General features: G+C 50.1%; 1 protein-coding gene across 1 annotated transcript in view; it reads right to left on the reverse strand.

The window, feature by feature from the left end:
* The window catches only part of DCHS1 (dachsous cadherin-related 1), a 35,708-nt gene extending 21,037 nt beyond the window's left edge, over positions 1-14,671 (reverse strand). Inside the window, exon 1 of the mRNA XM_023645912.2 lies at positions 14,483-14,671. The gene's annotated coding sequence lies outside the window, so the exon portion shown is untranslated. The remainder of the gene's footprint in view (positions 1-14,482) is intronic.
* Positions 14,672-16,545: the final 1,874 nt, after the last annotated feature.

Consider the following 16,545-nt stretch of genomic DNA (forward strand, 5'->3'; position numbering starts at 1 on the left):
GACAGGGGAGGGAGCAACAGTCCAGGGAGACCGGGGTCTACGCCACACCAAGACTCAGGCATGCTCAGGCCCCTAGCAGGGCCCTTGTGCTGTCTCACACCCATCTCGGGCCTAGGAAGCTCCTGCTTCAGGACTCCTCAGGACCCACTCCAGGCTTTCCCTGGCGAGTCCGGATCTTACCCGACCACCCCTCTCTCAGCAGATGGTTTTGCTTCCTACTGTTCAGGTCTGAATGTCCTCAGATTCCCTTCCTTCTATCTCTAGACTTTAAAATATAGACAATCCTTTCTCATTTTTCTTCTCACTCAGGACTACTACTCACCTCAATAACCATGTGCTTGGTAATCTTATCTGAATCATCAACTCTTCCTGTCTGCTGGAGCCATCTATCTGCATTTAAATATGCTGAAGGCCCTCCTGTTTTATTTATAGATATTTTTTTCCTTAGCCCCACTTCCTTCTCCTCTCAATAAGAGATTGACAGCCTGCTATGTGGAGCACTGGGGACACCTCAGTGAATAAAGGAAAGAGTCCCTGGCTCTACGGGGCTTACAGTCCAGGACTTGGACAAGTAATTCCAAGTGTGGTAAGGGCTGTGAGGAGAAGTACAGGGAGCTGTGAGGGCAGAGAAGAGGGCTGACTGCAGGATGTCAGGGAGAGGTTCTCTGAGGAAGTGACATTCAGGTCGGGATCTACTTCATAAGTAGGTGTTAGCTAGGCAACAGGAAGCAGAAAAGCGGGTAAAGAAAGGAGAGCAGAGCTTTCAGAAGAGGGAACAGAACGTGGGAAGGCTTAGAGTCTACAGTCAAGAAAGGGCTGAGAGTGTTTGGGGGGTAGGGGACAATGTGTGTGAGATGTAGAGTGCTGGGCGCAGAGGGCATGAAATGGGGCAGGGACTCATAAGCCATGGTAATGAATTGACTAAGGAAGGGCAAATGGAAGCCAGGAAAGCACTTTAAGGGATGCCATGATATGACTTACATTTTGTGAAGATCACTACTGCTGTCCTTTGGTATGTGGATGGGCCAGTTATCTGAGGACAACCCTTATAACACACTTATGGGAATCCAGGCAATGGCACTGCTTTGATTGCTTGGATGAGTGTTAGCAATGAAAACGGTGAAACGTGGATGGGTCTGTGGGAAGTTTAGAAGGTAGAATAGGCCAGGCTTGATGACTGCTTGAAGGCAGAAGATGAGAGAGTGGGAGAACTCAAGAATGATAGGCAAATTTCTGGCCTGAACCATCAGCTGGACAAAGGTGTCCTTAACTGGCCAGAAAGAGAGAGAAAGAAAACAAGAGAGGGAGGTGCTTCTGAGTCTAAGGGAAGCCAGGGTTTCAAATGCTGCTGAAGTGCAAGAAGGAGGAAGCCTAAAGCCCCCTGAAGGCCTACAGTGACTAAGTGAGAGCAGAGTCAGTGGAGGGTTTGCCCTTTCTGAAAGGCTGGTTCATTTCCCCCAATTTCTCACTTCTCACACCCTCCTCCCTCTGTGCAATGAGGTTTTCCCTCCTGTGACATTGCTTTCACTAAGCTTTCTATCATCTCTGTGCTCCACATCCAACGGACATTTTTTTATCTTCCTCTTGCTGGATCATTGTGGAACACTGGATCACTGACCATTGGCTTCTTGAAGCCTACTCCTCTTGGCTTCACATGGTGACACCCTACCCCTTGCTTCCATTGTACTTCTCTGCCCACTCCTCAACCTCTGCCCACTCCTCAACCTCCTTTGCAAGTTCTTCTTCCTCTGCCCATCCTTTAAAAATTGATGCTCTTCAGGACTCAATCCTGGGCCTCGTCTTTTCCCACTCCCCACCCTCTGCCTGGGTAAACTTATCCATTCCCATGCCTTGAGTTCAAATGTATCAATCATTTTTTATGTGTTGTCTACTTGCTGATGACTTTCAAACTTCCAGCTCCAGCTCCAGAGAGCTCAGGAGACACATGCCCAGCCACATACTGGACTTCCTTAACACACATCCCCAACCTTCACTCAAGCTGATTTTCTTTCTCCATTCCTTTCCTGTGAACAGCACCAGCACTCCTCAGTTGTCCAAGCCAGAAATCCAGAAGCTCTCTGTGCATCCTTGCTTTTCTTTGGGCTGATTTCCAATTAGTCATAAAAACCTGACCATCTCAACTAGATTTGTCTCAAGTCTGCCCCTTCCTCTTTTCACGCTGCTGCTGGCCCAGTACAAGCACTGTCATCTCTCCTTTTGATTCCTGCAACAGCTCCTCACTGGTCCCCCTGCCTCCTGGCTTGGACCCTCTGATCCATCTCCACCTGGCCAGAGCTATCCACACAGCTCTCACCAAACCTCTCCTGATGAATGGCTTCCACTGGTTCGCCATTACTGACAGCAGAAAACTGCTGCCCCTCTATGGAAAAAAAAATGCAGGTACACACACACACACACAAACTTGTGTCTGCACCGAGTTCATGGACTGTAGGTATAGAACTTCTGGCCCACAAGATAAAGTCCAACCTCCTTAATATATCTTCCTGATCTGAGCCCTGTCAACCTCTCTGGTGTGCCCACCTTTACCTGCCTTTCCACAACTCTGCATTACAATGCTCGACCCATTACCATGCCCCTCCCCAACTCCTTGCCTTGTAGACACTATTCTCTCACCTGAGATAGCTTCTAAAAGTCTTCTCCAACTGGCCATCTCCTACTCAAACTTCAAGATCCAGTTCAAATGTCCTGTCTTGTGTGGAATCTTCTATGACATCTCCCTCACCCCTCTGCAAAGCCTACTGTACCCTCTACTGGGCTCCCACTGCTTTTAGTGCACGCTGACAATAAACTGCACAGTCATGTGTCCGCCCCCGATGCTGAACTGGAGGCGCCTGGAAGGCAGCAACTTGAGAGTCCTGGTCTCTGATTCTCCAGCACTTGTTAGAAGTATAGCGTTAGCAGGCAATCGCTGCTGAAGAATGGTCAGAGCCTCATAATTCCACACCACTGCACTCACATACTGACACAGAGAGAAACGTCCACAGACATGCTAACTCAGACGACATATACAAACACACGTGAGCCCATGCCTCTGAGGTACCACAGTCAGAAGTGTGGCTATAGAAGTGTATCCTTAGGTCTTTATAGATTTGCTCTGCTCTAGGACTTCCTGTCCTCCTACGGGAGGAGAATGTCTGACTTCCCTCTTATACTTCCAACCCCCATCTTTCCTACCTGTGTGAGGCAATAAAAGGAGCAGGGACTCTGGAGTTTGAGTTGGGTTTGAGTCCCAGTCTGAGTGTTATTTTCCTAATCTGTATAATGGCTATGTAATACCTACCTTATGGGGGTTTGTGGGAATTAGAGGCAATGGAAGCAAGAAGCTCAGAGTTGGGCATTTGGTGGATGCTGTCTCATCAGTTCCCAACACCATCCCTGATGGGTCCCCTCATCTTGGCTTTAGAGTTCTGGGGCTCTACGTGTGCACTACGGCCCCTCTCCCGGGGTCTCAAGTCTGAGGAACCCATGGAGCTACCAGATGGAATAATAGGTCAGAGGAATTCAGAAGAAGAAAGTCAGAGTGAACACAGGCCTGACTCAAAGAAGGGAGAGGCTGCGTGTACAGGATGGCCAGGGGCCCTGGTCAGGGATCTAGGCCTAGAGACTGGGTTAGAGATCAAGGGTTAAGAGTTGGTCCTATTCAGAGCTGGCCCCATGGCCAAGTCGTTAAGTTTGCGGGCTCCACTTCGGTGGCCCAGGGTTTTGCCGGTTCAAATCCTGGGTGCGGACATGGCACTGCTCATCAGGCCATGCTGAGGCGGCATCCCACATGCCACAACTAGAAGGACCCACAACTAAAAATACACAACTATGTACTGGGAGGCTTTGGGGAGAAAAAGGAAAAATAAAATCTTTAAAAAAAAACTTAAAATAAAAGAGTTGGTCCTATTCATTTAATCAGTCAGTGGACAGAAAGCAGTTATGGTTGTGAGGAAGAGAAGATAATGGACAGTGGGGTCAATGTACTTATTATATGCTGTATTATAATTCTCCGTCTCCCCACCCAGAGAGAATATCAGCTGTTTGAGGGCCAGGAATGTATCTTACTCACTATTGTGTGTAACACGGAGGATGGTATATAGTACATGATCAGTAAATTTTCTGAATGAAAGGATGTATGAATGGCATGAGAAAAAAGCTCAGGTGAATGATCAGTCTTGAAGAGGAGGGATTCAGGCCCAGGCAGATGCCCCTTCTCCCAACCTGTGTAGACCCCAGTGCCCTCCTCATCACCCAGCCTGGGTCCCTGTCCAAAGCAAACTCCCCAAAACACTCTCACAGTGGACACGCAAAGGTGCATACTCACAAAGTCACAGACCTCACACAGCCAGGCACAGACTCGCAAGCAGATAGGCATATTCAACACATACTCATACACACATGCACAGAGGCAACTTTAACACATCCACAGCCAACACACATACACAGATACCTTTCCTCACAGATAGAGAGCAGCATGTTTTCACACACACAGATGGGCATATTCATTCACATGGAACCTCCCCGCCCCCCATTCAGGTATACATACAGACACATACATACACATAGAAAGACATTTTCTCACTGGCCTCCCATGGACAGGCATATTCACACCCACAGACACTCTCCCCATACAAACAAAGGCACAGTTACACACACACAGCCCACACACACGGACAGACCCACTTTCACGTATACAGAGACTCACACAGGCAGGCACGTGCACAGACCCACCCACACACAGGCGTGCTCTCACACATGCTGCCGGGGCACTCGTGGTCAGCTCTGCGGCTGCAGCTGTGACCTCTGGGTCCCTGGGGCCTCTGTCTGGACTGTGCCTCATCACTTCCTGCTCCAAGGCTTCCAGTTCCAAACTCGAACTCCAGACTCTCTCCCGAGACCGTCTCATCCTCTCTCCAACTCTCTTCTCAGCACCATCTCCCCCCATCTGTCCAGTGTTTCTCACTGCCTCTTCCCCAAGTCTTGCTCCTCTTCTCTCTTCCTGTTTCTTTCCTTCTTCAAGTCCGTCCCATCCCTTCCCCAAGATCTGGCCTAAACCACTCATCTGTCTCTCCCCAATCTGTCCTGCCTCCTGCGCAGATCTGTCTTCTTTTTACCCCTGGACTGTCACATCTCTTCTCCCAGCCAGTCTGCCTTGCTACATGCCCTCACTCTGTCCTGGTCCTGTTACTCTGTCCTCTGGCTCCATCCTGCTCTCCCCCTCTAGCCCCACATCTGGGCCTCTGGAACCACAGCTGGTTCTCATTAGGAGGGGGAGGGGCGAGACTGTTCATTGGGGCCTGAAATGTGATGTCAATCCTACCCCCTCCCGCAGCCTGTGTGTCCATAGGACCTGGGAGCACGGGGAACAGGAGAGGAAAGAGAGGTGGGCTGGGGGGGGGGGGCCCACAAGGGAAGGGGGTGCTCCAGAAGGAAGTAGAGGAGTAGCCCGAGGTACAGAAGGGGAAGCAGACCCGGGGAGCTGGCACCGCCCAGGCCTCCTCCCTCAACTTCCTGTCCCAGGGCCAGGGAGGGGCAGGGACCAGAAAGACAACAGGGTGAGGAGGGGGCTATGAAAGGCACGTTGAAGCAGAAGTGGAGGAAGACAAGGACAGCCTCAGTGAACAACTGGAGGTGGAGATACAGGGTTAGACATAAAGGAGAAAGGAAGAGAGGCAAGAGTTCTGGGAGGGGGGATGATAGGGAACAAAACTGAGGGAGAGTGAATGTCAACATGTCCGGCAAAGCAAAGAGTGAGTGGAATTAATGCAGAAAAGAGAGGTAAGTCAGAGACAGGAACAGCAAGCCTGGAGAGGTTGAGGGGAGGCAGACAGAGGTGGGAGTCGGAGCTGGAGGAAGGTGGGAGGATAGGACAGGAGGCATGAGGAAGGGAGGAGGGAGAAGAAGGCTGACAAACTGGCTTTCCTGGATTCCCTGGGACAACCCCAGGGGACAGTGGCCAGGGCAGTGCCAGAGCTTGGCTCTGTCCCTCTCAAGGACTAGTTCCCAGGAGGCACCTCAGGGAAGGCTGGGGACAAATGTGAGCAGAGGAGGTGGAGGGAAAGTCAATCTTCTGAGCTTTTAAGGTGTGCTGAGCCCTATGCCAGGAAATTCACAGACAGTATCTCATTTAATCATCCTAACAAAATGTGAAGAAGGTGTCTCGCCTTCCATTGAAGAAATTGAGGCTTGAAGTAAAACAACTTTCCTGAGTTAGTACAGCTTCAATTTGAACCCAGGACTGTGCAATCCATGTTGCCTGGGAATCAGGGAGAAGGGAGAGATATAGAGAAGGAATTACAGGGGACCTGAGGGGAGAGAATCCTAGCAAGACGATGGAAGCTTGAAGAAGAGAACCTACGGGAGGAGGGAGAACAGGTATGAGGTGTCTGTAATAGCCCAAGTCAGTAGAGTGGGACTGAGGGGACACAGATAAGAAAGATGTGAGGAGGTGAAGTCAACAGGACTTGGCCAGTGACTCTTTGGGAAGGGTGAGGGAATGGAAGGGCTCTAGACTGACTCCCACGGTTCTTTCTTGGTTATTAAAGTGGTGCCATTCAGTTACCACAAAGGAGAAGCCATTTTTCGGGTGCCTGTTGGGATCCTCATGTGGAAATGTCCCAGGCACAGTTGGATTTGCAAGCCTGGAGCATAGAGGAGAGGCGTGGGTTGGAGATATGGATTTGGGCAAATCAAGGGCTAAATGAAAGCCGTGGGCGTGGAGACCCATCAGATAGAACGTGTAAAGTGAGAAGAGAGTGTAGGATGGAACCCTGAAGAACAGTCCAATTTAAGGGGCAGACTGAGGAGACCTTTATTATTCTTGGAGGAGAAAGAGAAGGAGGAAGTATCACAGAAGTTAAAGGAGGAACCATTTCAACAAGGAAGGAGGGATCGATAGTGTCCAGTGCTGCTGAGAGTTCAAGTAAGATGGGGCTGGGAAGTGGGCACCTGATTTTAGCAGTAAGGAGTTCACTAATGATCTTGGGGAGAATAATTTCAGGAGAGTCCTAAGGGTACAAGCCTCCTGCAGTGGGAAATGAGAGAACACAAATTAACTAACAACTAGCCACAGACCAGACGTCAGCATAGATTCATTCATCAATGCACTTACTGCGCTCCTAGAATAGGGAGGCAAGATATCATAGTCGGGTAGGACAAGACAGTGGTGAAGACGAGGACTCTGGGGCCAAACCAACTGGATTTTTGCCCAGCTTCACACTTACTAGCTGTGTGACCTTAGGCAAACCATTTAATTTTTCAGTGCTTCCATTTCCCCATTTACAAAATAAAGACAATAATGATACTTCCTACACTGTGTTTGCAGTTAGAACAATGTCTGGTACCCAGTCAACATTTTATAAGTGGGCAAGCATGAGCTATTCTTACAGTGGTTAAGATGGGCTCTGCTGTCAGTCAGACTTGAGTTCAGATCCTGACTCTGCTACTTAATAGCGTAACTGGGGCAAGGTGTTTAACCTTTCTAAGCTTTAGCTTCCTCTTCTGTAATATGGGTACTAAAGTGCCTACTTTATATGGTTGATATGAGGGATAAATGAAAAAACGCTACAAAAAACTTAGCATGGTGTCTGGCACACAGTGAAGGCTCAGTAAATATCAGCTGCTATTGTTGTGTGCCAGACACAGACAATAACCCTGGGCTAAGTGTTATTTCACAGATGAGGAAACTGAGGCTTAGAGTGGGTAGCAGAGAGACATCTGGAATGCAGCTCTGACGGATCCCAAAGCTAGTGCTGTTACACCATATTGCTTCTCTGCTGGAGGGCTTGGAATATGCTGATAAAGGCTCATGTAACTGGCCAGGTAACAGAACAGGGAGGGAGAATGAGCAAAGTTCTGCTTTAGGAGAATAACTGTAGCAGTGTGCACAAGGTGAGTTAGAGGAGAAGATCAGTGACGAGGCAACTGCTAGTCCATGTAGAGGATCAGGCTGGGGTCAGGTGGTGAGACAGGGGGAGGAACCAGAGGATCTTTGGAGGTCTCCAGGGGACAAAGAGAAAAATGGGGAGAGGTAGGCCTAGAGTGTGAAATGATTCATTAATAGATTTATTCAACAAATATCTATTGAAGACCTACCATGTGCCAAACACCATACAAAGCAGTAGAGATAGAGCAGTGACCTGGATAGATTGAGTCCTGCCTTCGTGGTCTTCACAGGTAGGGAGACCCGGGAAGGGTGAGGGAGCTGGGCTGGTGTTGACGGGCAGCAAGGCCTGGTCCTAAGGTCTGACCATGACAATCAGAGTTCAGGTTGCAGAGGAGGCCAGCGAGGCTGGAGCTAGCAGAGAAGTTGGAGATGTAGCAACCCAGAGATATCGAGAGGAAAGAGTAAGTTTGCAGAAGTGGGAGGTCGAAGGGCAGGAGAGCACAGTAGAGGGACTGAGATATTGGAAGTAAAATTAACTAAGTTAAGAGTTGAGCACTTAATAGTTTGCTTTTGAATCCTCAAAACAGCTCTCTTAATGTTACCTCCATTTTCACCTGAGGAAAGGGGAGCTCAGAGAAGCTAAAGTCACCCAGGTGGCAAATGGTGTGGATGAAGGGTGTGAGGTGTAGCCACCCCGCCCCCCCCCACCCCCCCCCCCACCCCCCGCCTTTTCTCCTTCCCCTCCTCCAGTATGGGAGGTGTGAACTAGGCTCTGAGAGATAACAGCTCCTTCCAGGGAGCAGCTTAGACAGAGAGACATAAACAAGGACATTCTAGTATGCTAAGAACACAGAGGGGTATCCTGACTCAGGCTTGGGGGTTCCAGATGGACTGTGGGGGGCGGGGGGGTGTCCTCTCACCAGGGCACAGAGGAACTGAGAAGGCCCTACCAAGTGGCAGCAGTTGAAAATGCCTGGGAGTCAGAGGGTTACCTAGGAAACATGGACACTGGAGCTAAAGGAAGGAGTAGGCAGTGGGAAGCCAGGACAAACATGAGATCCAACAACATAAGCCCCTGGGAAGGGCTTTTGCTTGCAGGTACCCAGGCATCAGAGAGTCCAGTCTTGCTTCTGTTACCACTGATAGGCAGGAGAGGGAAAAGGAAGAGAACACAAGTACCCCGGAAGCTGATAAGAGGAGCAGGGGCCAGGGTGCCAGGAGTTGGAGGGCCCAGAGCGGGTGTATGTGAGGGAGCATTAGAGGAAGGAGCAGCATATGGCACCTCCAAGGAAGGTGGCCTGGTAGAGTGGAGTGGATGGCGAGGCACTGTGGTACCTGTGGCCTGATGGCAGGTCACAGCTTCCTCATCTTCCACTATCTCCAAGAATTCCAAAAGGAACCTGGCCCAGTAGATTTGGATCTGCAAATTTCTGGTGCTCCTTAAATATCTGCTAACTAAATGAAAGAGAAATAAAGTACACAGGGGAGAGGAAGAGGATCCAGGAAAAGAGAAGCCCAGGTGAAAGAAAGGAGGAGAGCGTGTAAGGTGAGGAAGGATAAGTTGTGGGAGAGGGGAGTGGAAATGTCTCCAGTGGGATAAGTGGGTATGGGTGGAAATGTCTCGATTGTGTGGGCAGTTGAGACCAGATGTCAGTCTCTGAAGAATGAATGAGGATGAGGGATACGCTGTGAGGTGCCTCATTTATTCATTCATTTGTTTATTGCCAAGCATCTGTAGAGGGGCACTGGAGACATGAAGATGATAATATGCAACATTGCCATCAAGGAGGTAGCCCAGCCCAGTTAGAGAGACAGAACAGGTAAGAGGCAATGACAACAGTGAGACAAGAGGATCCCAAGCCTGCCTGGTGGAGTCAGGAAAGGCAGGGTTTGAGACTAATCTGAGGATGGGAGTGGGTTTGTCAGGAGAAGAAGGGAGTGAAGGGCTTTTCGGGCAGAAAGCAGTATGTGCTAAGGGCCAGAAGCATGGAAGAATGTAATGTGTTTGGGGAACTACAAGGAATTCAATATGGCTGGAACTCGCAATGTGAGGAAGCTAGGGAGATGGGACAGGCGATGTGGCTGGGAGGCTGAGGGTCAGATCAGGAAGGATCTCACAACCCTCATTAAAGTAGAGATTTCACCCAAGACAATGTAAAGACACTGAAGAATGCTGAGCAGGGAATGACATGCCTGGATTTGCGCCTTAGGGAGATCTCTCTTGCTGCAATGAAAAGAAGGGATTGGAAGAGGGAAGAGTAGAAGTCTATGGAGACAAGTTAGGTGGCTCTTGCAGTAACTTATGTGAAAAAATGGTGAGGTGAGGGCAGTAACTGAAGTCATGGAGAAAATGGGATGGGATATCAGAGACCTGGAAAGGAGGTAGAACCAACAGGTTCCCATGACTTTCTGGGTTGTAGGACATGTGGAGATGGGGGTGGCTACAGTTAATTTCTGGGTTTGCAGCTTGGTAACTAAATGAGGATGGTGGTGTGGGGGAGGAAGGAATGATGAGTTCAGGTTTGGACATGTTAAGGGGTTTGTGAGCTATATAGTAAAGATCAGGTAGGAAGCAGATATGCAGGTCTGCAGGTCAGAAGAGAGGTGTGGAAGAGGTAGATATTTGGGAGTCACCGGCCTATATAGATGATAATTAAAGCCCAGGAAATGAATGAGATGGATCACCCGGGGGGATGTATACAGTGAGACGATAAGAAGGTCCAAGCCAGAACCCCAAGATGAATAATATGCAACCTTGGAACAGTAACAGTAGGGGCCACCCAAAAGAGCCCCCAAAGCAGACTGAGAAGGAACAGTCAGGAGCAGCTCTGGGAGAGAGATGCATGTATGCCACCATAATGTAATCATCTGTTTATCTGCCTGTCTCCTCTACTGAGGTTTAAACTTCTTGAGGGTAGGAAGAGTGTTTTCTATCATAGTGCGTATTCCCATCAACTAGCAACGTGGTTGGCACATGAGAGCTTTAATTGTTGACAGCTATAACAAGAGAGCTGTTAATCATTGATAGAGTAAAATGGTGGCTCAGAAGCCATAAGACAAGAATGATTCAAAGACAAAAGAATGGCCAACAATGTCAGACCTTACCAAGAGGTCAAGCACTTGAGGATTTTTGAAAGAGTCCCTAGATCTGGTAGGTGAGAGGTCACTTTCTCTTAGGGAGAGCAGTTACATTGGAGGGGCAGGAATAAATGGGAAGTGAGGAAGTGGGAACAGCTCCATGCAGAAGATCCTTTCACAAAATGTGTCAGTGAAGCAAAGTGATACAGTCTCTTAGCTAATTGGGTATTACAGGGTTAAGGAAGATAGGAGAGACTGGAGGCTCTTCATGTGCTCGCAGGAGAAATGGGTATAGACGGAGAAGCTAGAGACATGGACAGACATGGAATAATTAGTTGAGTGAGGTCCCCATGGAAGAAGGAGGGGATGGGATCCACAACAGAGGTGGAAGAGGGGTCTTACATAGAAGACACACCTCTTCACTATTATAAGACAGAAGGAGAAAAGACTGAGGAGGCTGCAGATGAAATTTGAGGGAGGAGGCAGAAAGCTGAGAGAATTCAAACCGGATGGTCTCAATTTTCTTTGAGTGAATAGGCCAGGTTGTCTATTCTTGCCTCCTCCCTCTTCTTCATCCTCCACATCCATTCTGTCACTAAGCCTTGCTGACCCCACTGCCTAGAGAACTCTTGAAACGATCTAGTTCCTCCCTTTCTACTCCCACTACTCCAGTTCAGGCCAGTGTTATCCCCTCCTGGGTTTCTGCAACAGTCAACTATCCTCCTCCTTCTTTTTTTAAAGATTTTATTTTTCCTTTTTCTCCCCAAAGCCCCCTGGTACATAGTTGCATATTTTTAGTTGTGGGTCCTTCTAGTTGTGGCATGTGGGACGCCACCTCAGCATGGCTGAATGAGCAGTACAATGTCTGTGCCCAGGATCCGGACGGGGGAAACCCTGGGCCGCCAAAGCAGAGCACGTGAACTTAACCACTTGGCCACAGGGCTGGCCCCTATCCTCCTTCTTTTCAGACTCCTCTCTACAGTCTCTCCACTGCTGTCAGGGTGGTACTTCTAAAACAGATCTGATAATGTCACACCACAGCTTCAAATGATTTGGTGACTTTCCATTATTCATGGGTTAAATTTTTTGGTATGACCTACCAGAACTAGGTGATCTAATTAACCCTCTATCTACCTCTCCTAGACTCTCTCACTTTTCCTCATATCATGGTATTAGTGCCAGGCTCAGTGGATTGCTTTATCCATCAAACACACAATACTTTCTTGCATGTGGGCTTTTCCATGCTGCTTCCTTGGCTTGGAATATTCTCCACCCACCCCACCTCACCTCCACCTCTCCTTTGCTTGGTCAACTTCCTACTTATCCATCAAGCTTAAGCTTAAATGTCACTTTCTCCAGAAAGCTGCTTCTGACTTCATGCTATATGCTGTCATGTTATAGCACTCACCCTAGAGCCTGTAAGCTCCATAAAAGTAAGGACCATGTCCATTTTGTTCACCCTTGTGATGCCAGCACCTACCACACTGCCTGGCACAGAGCCGGTGCTTAACATGTGTTTGCTGAGTGAATGAACCAGCAGACTGACTAATTAATCTACTGAAAATAATGGGGTGAGGGATGTGAGGTTAAGGGGTGTGAAGAAAATAGAAAAAATTTCATCTATTTATTTATAGAGGGCCCACTTGAGGGTGGAATTTATAGAAGCATAAATTTATAGAAGCATCACTTGGTGTGGTTGGGAAATCATTCCAGCAAGGTTGAGACTGCGGGATGGGGAAGCTCAGGAACAAGGGAACAAAGAGTGGCCAAGGAGTGGTTGAAGGATGGTTCTGGGTGCATAAACTGGAAGGAGAGCACAAAGCCAGAAGGGGCAGATTAGGAGAAAGCAAAGAGGTTAAGGGCAAGATGTCATTATGAGGTTGAAGAGTAAGTGAAATGGGAGCCAAGGCATCCGACAACTAGAAAGACATAGGAAGCTGTGGGCAGAGAGGGCAATGCAGGAGTTTAGAAGTTTAGAGATGGACCAGTACTACAGAGTGGTCCTGGGAGGGGAGAAGGTACCAGGAGCTAATGAGCTCAGGAAAATATAAGGCTGGGGTGTTGGAGGGACCCTTAGAATCATGGCAGGATACAGGGTGAGGGGAAGACTGATCCACATCCCCAAGTTTTCAGGGAACAAGAGAGTAAGCCTGGGAAGTCTGTGGATGAAAAGGAGTAATGGTGTGAACATCCTAAGTTAATGGGAGTTTCTTGAGCAGTTGGGACAGCTCACCCTGTGGTGTGTGCATGTCACCTAAAAGTGCATCTCCTATGGGTTGTACAAGTGGGTATGTGGTAAGGGCAGTTGCAACACAGCCTGCTGTTAGTGTCAGGTCTCAGGGACACCTGCTTGTATAGGCAGTTCTAATGAAGTACAACCTAGATGAGTTGGCTGTGACATTGTTTCCAATGGATGTGTATTGCTGTGACAGTGTCTCTGGAAAGATGCTAGCAGTAACAGTGTCCCCCATGGTATGTGTTGGCCTCAACAATGATCCTGTAGGAGTGTGTTGGCTGCACCATTTCTGCCGTGGGTGTGTGTTGTCCTGAGAGCATCTTCTAAAGGTGTGTGTTGGCTCTGACAGTGCTTTCTGGGGGTGTGTCATCGCTGTGAAGGCATCTCTTGTCCATGTGTGTTGCCTGGTACTGTGTCCCCCGTGGGTTAAGTAGGGCTATGACTGTGTCCCCTGTGGGTATTGGAGAAGTTGACATAAGCAACAATATTTTTCTGGCCTATGACCCAGTGGCTGCTGGCCCAGCCCACGCCACACTGAGTTCATTGTGCTTCTAGACCTCCTTCTCCCCACCCCCTCCACGTGGGACCAGGCCGACAGTGACCTCTCTCCAAGCCCCACACAGGATTCTGACTAGGTATGCTGAGCACACACTCAGAACAGCAGTCTTGGTGACCCACCTCCACTTCAGGCTTCCCCTGACTCTCCTCTGCTTCTCTTTATTTCTCCCCCTGCAGTTTCTTTGTCTCTGTCTCAGTTTGTCTGTCACACACCCATCCTCCACATTCTGACACATGGCTCCCACAGAGGCGGGCAAAACACACACACACTCCCTCACACACACACACTCCCTCACAGGGACTCGCTCACCATGACACACACTCATTCTGACCCACACACTCTCGGAGTGACACGCACATACACACACGGCCAGACAGATACACACGGAAACACAACCTCCCAGTGACACGCACTGACTCACACTCATCCGATGCACTCACACTCGGGGTAACACACACACGCCCTGCCCGCACCCCGCACCCCAGGCACTCTCACGCCGCCACACACCCCGACTCGATGACACAAGCACACAAAGACCCCCAGGCCCTGCCCCCACGCTCGTGTTCACGCTCGCCCTCGTCCCGCAGGCCCAGGCCCCCCCTCCCCCATTGTCTCCGGCTCAGAACAAAGCCCCCGGCTCCACCGCCGCTGCCGCCGCCCGGGAAAGGCCGGCAGACCCGGCAGGCGCGGCCGGACGAGCCGGGCGGCCGCGGGCACTGACCTCCGCGCGGCGCGGGCTCCCTCGCCCGTTCCTGGGGCGCCGTCCGGCCGCGGTCAGCCCCCCGGGCAGCGCCCGCCCGCGCGGGGCCTGGAGCCGCGCATCGTCCGCCGCCGCCGTCTCCGGGCCAGCGATCAGATCCAGGCAGCCGGCCGTCGGTCCGCGCGCCCCTGGCCGTCGGTCGGTCCGTCCGCCGCCGTCACCGCCGCCGGGGCGCCGCCTCCTCCACAGCCTCCCCGCGGAGGATGCGAGATTCGCCGCCCCGGCCCCGCGACCCCTCCCCTCCCCTCCCCTCCCCCGCCCTCCGCGCGGTAACCCGAGCCCCCGCCCCTCCGCCCGCGGAGCCCCCGCCCCCGCCCCCACGCGCTCCTCGCCGCGGCGCCCCCACCGCCCGTCCGCCGTCCCTCCGCCCCTCGACTTCCCGGCCCAAGTCCCCGGCGCCGGATCCAGCTCCAGCGCCCCGCCGTCCTGGTTCTCCTGTCTTCTCCCAGTCCCTGCGCCCCGACCCTTCTTCCCATCCCGTCTCTACATCCTCTCTCCTCCGGCCCTTTCCTTCTCGTCCTCCTCGTCCATCTTCTTTCCCACTCTCTATTCCCCCGTCGTCACCTTTTCTGCCTCACTGTCCTCTTCTCCCTCTCGTCCCTTCTCCCTCCCAACCCTTTTTTCTCTCTTCTCCTCTCTCTTTCTCCCCATCCCCTCTTCTCACCCCTTCTCCCATCCTTTTCTTTCCATCCCCTTCTCCTTGATCCTGTCTCCCCAACCTCTTCTGCACATCAGATTCTCCCATCTCCTTTCCCAACCCTTCTCCCTTTCATGTCGCCGCATCCACTCTCCCCATCTCTCCTCCTCACCTCTTTCTCCTCAACTTGTCTGTCACCTCCTCGTCATCCCTTTTCCTCCCACCTTTGCCCCATTCCCTTCTGTCTTCCGTCTTTTCCCCGTGCTCCTCTTCCCCATCCTCTTCTTCGGCTTACTCTCTCCATCCCCTCCTCCTAGTCACTTCTGTTTATCCCATGCTCTTTCTGCCTTTTCCCTTCCTCATCACCTAGTTCTCTTTCCCTCATTTCCACTTTCATCCTAAATTTGAAGCTAGAGATTGGAGGGTATTGGAACGAAGAGATTTGTGGATGGTGGTCTAATTCAGGGTATACTCCCCAGAAAAGGAAAGAGACTGGGCAGGGAGGTGGGAATTGAGGAGCCAGTGGGGGAGAGAAAATGGAGAGAAGTGAAAACAGACGGGTGGAGAATATTAAAAAGTTTTGACCCCTCCTCTTTTGTCTTTTTTTACGACTGTGAGTAGGCTTTGAGTCCAAAGGTATTCTGGACTTGAGATGTGTACAAATGGTACAAAGAAATCGCGAACTTCTGGGGAGAGAGAACAAAGTTTCAGTTAAATCAGGCGGAAGTGTGATTTTGAAAGAAGTGAAGGAGAGGCTGAGTCCTTGACAACACCAGGTTTCTGGCTTGGGCAGCTGGGTAGATGGTGGTGACTTTCACTGTGCTGGACAAAAGGAGCCAGAGCAGCTTTCAAGGGATTGATATAGAAAGATGATGATTTTCCATTTGGGCTGCTGACTTTGAAGTGCCTGTTGGGTAGGTAGGTCTGCAGCCTAGAAGAGTGGTCTGGGATGGACATAAATATTTGGGAGTCATCTGCAAATACCGTATAAGTTTGAATATAGAGTGAGGTTTTTGCTTTCTTGTTTTTCCAAAATCATCCCTCAGGAAAGAGGGAGTAACCTGATATTTGAGTCCGTACAGAGTCTCTCATATTACAGGGTTTGCTCTCATTTACTTTATTTTGAACAACAAACCACTGGATAGGGCAGTATGGTATGGTGACTAAGCTTGTGGACTCTGGAACTAGGCTGTTTGGCTTGGGGTCCAGAGTCTGCCATTTACAAGCTGTGTGGCTTTTGGAATGTTGCTTAACCTATCTCTGCCTCAGTTTTCTCATCTATAAAGTGGGGCTAAGGATTAAATTATTTAATATATGTAAAGTACCATGTACCTGGCACATAGTAAGTGCTCAATAAATGCTAACTATTTTCACTGTTTTGGCAAGA

The sequence above is a fragment of the Equus caballus genome, chromosome 7, assembly GCF_041296265.1.
Source record: "Equus caballus isolate H_3958 breed thoroughbred chromosome 7, TB-T2T, whole genome shotgun sequence".
NCBI lineage: Eukaryota > Metazoa > Chordata > Mammalia > Perissodactyla > Equidae > Equus > Equus caballus.